Source organism: Mya arenaria, chromosome 13 (assembly GCF_026914265.1).
Source record: "Mya arenaria isolate MELC-2E11 chromosome 13, ASM2691426v1".
In the NCBI taxonomy this organism is placed as follows: Eukaryota; Metazoa; Mollusca; class Bivalvia; order Myida; family Myidae; genus Mya; species Mya arenaria.
The window spans coordinates 795,621-804,066 of record NC_069134.1 but is presented as its reverse complement, the minus strand read 5'-3'; positions in this window follow the sequence as shown (position 1 = coordinate 804,066).

Genomic DNA, 8,446 nt, shown 5'->3' with positions numbered 1-8,446 from the left:
GGTGGTAGTAGCCCCGTCACCCCCTGTTCCCTGGACACGGAGACCAATATCCCTGCGAATCTCTATCCGCTGATGACACCGGTGCCGGATGAGAAGATACATCCAGTGCTTTTCGGATTTAGATGGGGTTTTCGCGAAGCGAAAGCCTGTTCGCGAACTCTTGTTGTTTCGGGATCGATAGTTGTTTTATTTTTTTACTATGAGTGCCACGGAATATTTTATATGTACTCTGTATTAGCTTTGTAATCCTTAATCTGGGCTACAATCTTTCCCGTGATTTTTTTTCTTTCAGTAGGTATTCTCTATCTACCGCACACCCCGCGCCGGCCAAGTATATCACGTTACGCAGGCCCGCGTCCACTTAAGGCACAACAGGTGACTATGGGTGGACAAGCTGTACATTTAAAGATGTCCCCAATTTGTTCTGCATGCTCATAAAACTCGTCCGGCTCAAAGTTTATTTATTTTCTGTGGTCATCTACTAAGCCATATATGATGCAATTGTGTTGAATATTTGAACTAAAATAAAAATGTCTGACTTTTGATATAAAACAAGAGCTGTCACAGTAAGTGACGAAGTGCCATCCAGTTCAAATAGATTATACAATTTTTAATATAGAGCTATCATAAACTATACATGTGCCGGTCCCTGTGATGGGTGACGTCAAGTGTAGAGGTAAAATGCAGTAAGATATTGGGCCATTGGTCTTGAAACCCAGCACATTGTCTTTATATACCGTATACTTTAGCCACATACTTTTAAAATATATCCGTGCATGACAAAGCTACAGGCGGGGAACAACATCTTCACTCTATCTGTGTGCACATATTTCATGATTCCTCAATGAGCGTGACAAACTGACCAACTATGTTGGCCTACCATATATATATATATATATATATATATATAGCTGGAACCCTTCAAGAAATTTTCAAATCTCGTCTTTGAAGACCACAATGTTCATGCTTTACTAATGTTAGTTATTTTATTTTACAACGATTGTGAAACAAGTTATTAAAACGCTATATTAATCACAATCGTTGGCACGATTTTACGCGAGAGTGTGGTCTTGTGTTGTGGGGGAAACCGGAGTACCCAGGGAAAACCCACTTATCCGGTTTGGTGACCATAAACCAAACTCATATAGCTCATAAGGGGGAGCTAATCTCGAAGATATCTCCGTAACCGGAAATGATAGGGGGTTGGTTTTGGTATTGAAATTTAGGTCTCCCTATTTCCTACGTTACGGCACCGTCGGCGCATCTCTTACGGCATTGCGTTACCGTTTCCATTCGCCTACAAGGCTATTTTACACGCTAAAATGCGGCAAAAAAGCCTTAAAATGGGGTAGGCAATATCGAAGATATCTCAGCATCCCTGCGCCTCACCAGGCTGGGACCAATTTTTCCTTTTAGGGAACGCTAAACCCTACAAGATGCACTCGTCGGGGTGTCGGGGATGATATTTGGTCACCGATTTCTAGCGCGTCAAAGTATGCGCAAAATCGCGACATTTCGTAAACAAACCGCGCTCCCATATACGCTCACCAATATTTACAGTTGTTTAGTGATTAGTTGATTGACATTATCAAGTGATGTTTTTAATGTATGGTTAACATGTCAAAATATATAGTCATCGTGGTCTAATGGTTCAGGTGACATAGTCTTGGGGTTTTGTATATTTATGCTATGACTGTATTCTTCCAGCAATTTCTATATCATAGAGTAACATAATTAAATTATCAAATATGTGTTTCCAGATGCATTACCGGGACAAGTATTTAAACCAAAAACTGCTTTGTAAATCATTCGTATATAAAGCAACATAGAATAATAGGTATTATGAAAGTCACATGATATGCAAATTTGGTAATGATGTTGTGCGCGCTAAATTTAGATTATACTAAGATTATACCTTATTGCACTTTATAATTGCATTTTTTATCATTCTGGGGGTTAAAAAGGTAAAAAGGGGTTAAGAGAAGCCATTTGGATATACATACAAAAAAGGCTACATATCTTAATCGTAATTCGACTTTAACGAACACAAGAACTAAGTATATTTAAAGTCTTTCCATGCGTGAAAAGGTTACAGTCCGGACACGGTAAAACATTCTAAAATGATAAACCCTAATGTGTGCCCTTGACCTTGGAAGTAGGAACTTGGGTTTTGCAAGCGACATTTCGTATTTATGCAACGAGCACAGGTGCCACGTTAAATTAGAATACCAATGTACCAATATGAATGCCTAAATTACAAGCTGTATAAGGAAAATCGGACGGAAGAATGACGGACGGGTGATGCGATTAAATTTGCCGAGGGGCAAGTCAATGCCATACCAGTGTTTTCAAGTACTGAAATCGTCCATAATCCGGTATCGAAATCATGTAACGATGTTCCCATTGTAATATGTTTTTAACATTGATGGAACCATAATTTTTGTCATTTATAGCAAATATACAGGACTTTTGAAAGGCGTGCATAAAAAAGAAAATAATATGGATTAATATTTTGTTAACAGTGTATAGTTCCACTATAAATAGAACACAAGGAGTTGATGCATGAATAAACAGCAAAGAAAATATCAATTTGGGGAATTTACGTATTGCAAAAAACACGAACAAAAACACGTGATGTTTAATCTCTATATTTCTATTCTTACATTGTACAATTTATCCTTAAACCATTATCCATATTTTATTGGACACTTGGGCATTGGCATATGACAATAGCTATGCGGTGCACTGATTTATCAAATAACCAAATGTTGCGTCCAAAGTGTGAAACATATTTATAAAAGTCGGTCAAACCTACGGCTTGAAAGAAATTAGCAAGTTGAAATATAACAAATGATTGCAGAAACGGGCTTAGAGCAAACAAAATCAGCCTAAAAATATGTTTGAATTATGCTACAATTCTTTTGCAACAGCAAATTTTACCATAATTTTTGTTAACTAATTATGTAATTCACACATAATTGTTTTCGTTAAGTAAAGAACATTTTTCTTAGTATTCGTCGGTTTTCATGAATCAAAACAAATGAAACAACTTAAAACATTACTGGACAAACCCATTAAATGTTTTCCAATTAAGGCCTTAAAATGGATTTGCAGGCGATATGCAGTTTATTCTGGTGTGTTTTACCCATTTGCAATAAAAAAAAAGATTTAAGCTAGGCTTTATTGCAATATAATATTTTTAAACGGCATGTATCCTTAGTATAAGCCGCCAGCCGGATACACAAATAGCCAAAGCTGTATTAGATCTATCTTTGATGGACTTTATTGTGCATATGTAAACGTAAGTTTTCGCTTATAAACGTACAGCTTTTTTATGCAAACGCCAGGCCACTTTCTTATACTCCGTCACTTATTGATCGTTTCATTGGTTATGAAATCATCAAAATGGCCAGCAGCTGAAACTGAAACACCAACCACTTTGAACTTTTAAATATTTTGTTTCAGGTTGTTTAGTTTAAAAATTATATTGCAATCAGCACAAAGCAAAACATTCTGTCATATCTTCCATGTTTTTGACAAATATCAGACAACTTTGCTTCCTAACCACTAGCTCGGCTGTTTCATTTCCATTGGCCTACAAAAAGAACAATACGGCTTTGAAGAGCTTTGTCACTTTAAATAAAACAATCTGCCTGACGTGAGATTGATGTCACGAGACCGTCGAAACATCCACCTTCAATGCGGATTGTTCATGTAAGCGAGTCTTCCTTCTTCCTTTTGGGGTTTGTTTGAAAGAATGTCATATTACGTTACTACTAATAACCTCGAAACCTGGTTAAGCATCGTTACAAATCACAGAATAAAGCTTTACCAATGAACTATTTGACAGCAAACTGTGACAAATATACCACGTGTCCTTTTACTGCTCACCGATAGGTGACAGCAATGTATCGCGTGACCTTCTAACAGCTCACCCAACCTTATGTGTATAAAAGACGGAGTGTAACTTGCTTGCGGCGCCGGTTCTTCAGAAGAGTTTTATTTTCGGACATTCTTACGACCAACAGAACAGCGAAATGATAGGAACTTTACTTGTATTTATCAAAATCTGTATAGGACTCTACTTTTGTAAAGTATATATAACACCTTATTTCATATTAGTAAACATACATAACACCTAATAAGCAAATAATACGAATAATTTGTGAAGTCGAAGTACTTTGTATTTCTTGAGATCTGAAACAAATACCATGAAAAAATAACCACGTATTTCTTTTTCATCTTCAAACATTTAAGTTGCCATTTAAGCTGACAATTACTCGAAGATGATTACTTTAACTATTTTTATTAGTATGTAACTTTTATATTTCAGATGAAGAAGTTTCATGATTAACTCGACTAGGATTTTGTTATTCATTAAATATCTGAAATTAATAAGAAACCGAAAAAGCATGCATTGAATAGTTTTTAACCGGAAAATTCTCTATTTGAAAGATATTGGATAGAATACTGGTCGAGGAGACCTCAGCTCCAAACAAAAATTCAAATCCTGAACTTGTTTTCTCAGGAGCGCTTCTTGTTTACTTTCAAACCGCAACTTGTGGGTATGTCTATAGATATAATATTCATGTCTGACCATTGAGCTTTCAACACTTATTTAAAGAATAATTTCAGTAGAGAATATTATCTCGTTCTGCATGTTGTATTTCAGTGCCGTCTGCATCTTGCCTTGATCGTTGCCGTTGTTGTACAGCTTTCATGGAATCGTGTAGAGGCAGGTAGTACGATAAGTACTTAGAACTTTCATTAAATTTATTTATAATTCACATTTGATCGAAACAGAAGTTCAATTGCGGTTTAAACTTGGTAAAAGCCTTTCACTTTAACATGTTTCAACAATCGCACAACCAATACTTTGATGACCCAGGCGGTTATCCAGACAGTATTATCAATTAGGTGTGGTGTTTGTTTATCTAATGATTTCTGTTAAGATCAAACACATAGCATTGATTTTTTGCACAGGTAGTATGTGGCCGAAAATACACTTCACTGCCCATAGCCCAACGGACAAATCTCTGGCCCTAAACCAGAAACTAGTGTTTCAGACCGTCGTTACCAACGATGGTCAAGGTTACGACAACAATACCGGCATCTTCACGTGTCCTTTCAGCGGCCTGTACATCTTCTCTCTCCAACACTGTGTGGACAGGAATAAACATTCCTACGTCAGTATAGTGAAGAACAATCACTAGCTTGTTGCCGGTGTAGCGTTTGGAAGCCAGTGGTATCCTTGTAGCTCTATGCAGGCGTTTGTCAGTCTAAAGAAAGGAGAAAAGGTGTGGAGCAAGGCCAACGTCCCGAGCTACATTTACTACAACTCCGACAGGTGGACAACTCTCAGTGGGGTGTTGTTGCGTCCTGACGCTTTAAGCACTGTTCACATGCTGACTAGTTTTGAGACTGGGTAAATGACATATTATTCAGTTGCTAAAATGTTTCAACACACATTCTATATATAGCAATTACTTGAATGAGTGAAAAGTTATTAGTTTAAATGTTACTAATTCCAATGCCACAGTTCCAAGCAACGAATGCATGTGCTCATATTAAGCAGCATTTATCATTTGCTTCTGTTAACAATATCAAAATTTAAAAAGGCCACACATTTCAAATTTGTAATCCCAGTGGTCATGTTTAAGTTACTTTATATTCCCCGTATTCTGTTAAGTGGGTGAGCTACTAAGCCTAACCCTAACACTTACCCGATCCCTAACACTAACATAAAAGTACATGAGACAGTATTAAACAAAATGATTATGTACTAATGAGTAGTATAAATATATGTAGAATGTAGAAATGAAACAAATAAATAACCATGAATTAACTAATTATCTAGGTACTAGGTATAACCATTTTGATTGTGTAACCAAAATAACATTTTGTTTAACATGTATAGCTTTTTTTGAATGGTTGTAAAGAAACTTTTCTTCCTGGTGTATCTTATTTTTTTTTTTCCAAAACAATGTTAGTACGGGATCCCAAATAAGAGTCACCGTCGTGACAAACGTGTTGATTATCAAAGAGAGCCATTGAGGTTCATTACTTAAACTATTAATATTGCGATTTGAATAAAAGGGGCTAGCCAAAAGTAAAATCTTCTGTGGGCTGGTATTTAATAGTGGTCTTATTCGGATCAAAAACTGGTGAAGCCAATCGAATTTTGTTTAATAAATAAAGGACCTATACAGTGAATGAAGTCAATGATTTATTAACATAAGATTGACCGAAGTCGCATATTGAATACCAGCCCTGGTATGATTTGCTGGCACAGAGTCTTAAAGAAGAAATAAAGAAGAGTCACGCAAGACAGGTAATTCAAGGTCTGCCAAAAGGGGCTAATAATAAGGCGCAAACATGTATTCCTAGCAATGGTTGAAACGTAAATGAGGGCGCCACGTTGCGTTTTAGCTAGATTTTGTAAACGCTATCTAAACCAAGGGAAGTAAATATAACAAACTGTTTGACTACACATTAGAATCCGTAGAGGTCTGAACATAAATAAATGACGTATCATGAGTAATAAAGCGCGTTTGAAGAGTCGTTCTATTTCATTCAAGGTAATTTATGTTTATTACAAGTCTGAATCTGGCGTGCCGAGTATCAAAAACAGTTTTTTTGCGTACCGCGTAAGTCAACCTTGATTCCAAAGTGCGGCTTAAAAAGGTCAAGGCGTACTAAATAAGGGAGGTTGACCCACATATTCCTACCTGAAATCATACCAACAGATATATCGACCAAATTGGGGTGTCGAAAAGTTATTGCTGAAGTTTGGATATCATACTTAATTTTAATAAAGTTTATGAAAGATCTGTTTAATTTATCTAGAAGTTGATATCATTTGACAATTTCGGTTCTTAAATTGGAAGAGCACTTAAGTTAAGAAACAAAAAATGAAGATGTTTAATGCAAACAGAGCCAGATTGTTATTTTTCACTTGAAAGAACATTTGGCCCTAAGGCTGCCTTTACACTCTCTTAGCAAACTTTGCCACTTACTCCAAACCATCGTAACCTGTTTACGTTTTTAACGTTTTCCAAAAGTCGACTTTGCACATTTTGTTTCGGAAAAAGCCATTTTGACTAAATATCAATACTTCAAGATATTGGCTTACGAAATCGTTCAAACTGCAACAAATCTCATTTGAGTGATATTTACTGGAATTGGAAAACGACTAAATATGCCTGTTATCACATTGCTCGATTGCTAATGGCAATTCTGATACATCATTGTTTAATAAAACAATAAAAACCGTCGATTGGCTGATGGGATAAGAACAAGCACCAAATTAAACTGCCATTTTGGAGACGGTATAACTTGCACTTGATATTACTCAAAGCATTATACTTGTTTTGGAAAAGCACACAGAGAAATAACTTTAAAAAAACACACCTTCCAACTGTATGCATAGCTCAAATTGCGCTAAATACACACAGCAATATATCACTCAGGTGAGAAAGTTGGTCGATACATCCATTTTGGCAAAGAAAATGTCCATATAGTTAATATTTTAAGGCAGCGTTTTGACGATATGCAAAGGATTGATGTTTTAAGAGGAATGCCATCCACGGGACGATAATATGGTATATTTAGTGTCTGGTCATCGCTTTCTGACAAAAATATATTGGACCTTTGTTGAACCAACCCGACTACCTCACCACCCCCTCCAAAAAAAAAAAAAAAAAAAAAAAAAAAAAAAAAAAAAAAAAAAAACACGGAAAAACACGAAACAACATCAACAACAACATAAAACAGGCAAAGTCATAGAGCTCTAGCCCGGGTCGGAGTCAAACTAATGTCAATGCTTATGAAGACAGCCCCTTGCCCCGTGACTCGTCTTGCGAATCTCGTATCTTTTTGTCTATATGTTGATATGTTATGGTAACAAGAGGTGGTCGGAAAAACACTTGCTTATTCTGAACAAAAGGTCAAGCACGGACACCCGTTCGAATAGCTTTGATCCAGGGCAAAGCAATTGTCATTTTCAAAGTGATAACGATTATGATACGAATTGAAATCCTCTTTCCGCCCTAGATACTGAAGTCGACTAAGTCATCAAACTAATGAATACTCATGATCATTCCCATCCTTAATAAAACAATGAAAACTGTAGGGAAAAGTAGACAAATATAAATCCTATATAGAGGCACAAGGTAAGAGACTAAACGGACTGAACGACAAACACAACCGTATAAACACCACAAACAGACCTCACGCATCAAGAAAGCTTATCAGTTAATAATGGATAAATGCATTGGAACGGTCATCTCCCACACAAATGCAACTTAAAATACAATTGGAGTTGTGTCCAGCGCAAGATATATATGCCATTTCTTGACTTCATAAAACAAACATGTAGAGGCAATTATCAAACACATACTTGCCATGTACTTTACATGCAAACAATCCAATTAGAATACTGGGACAA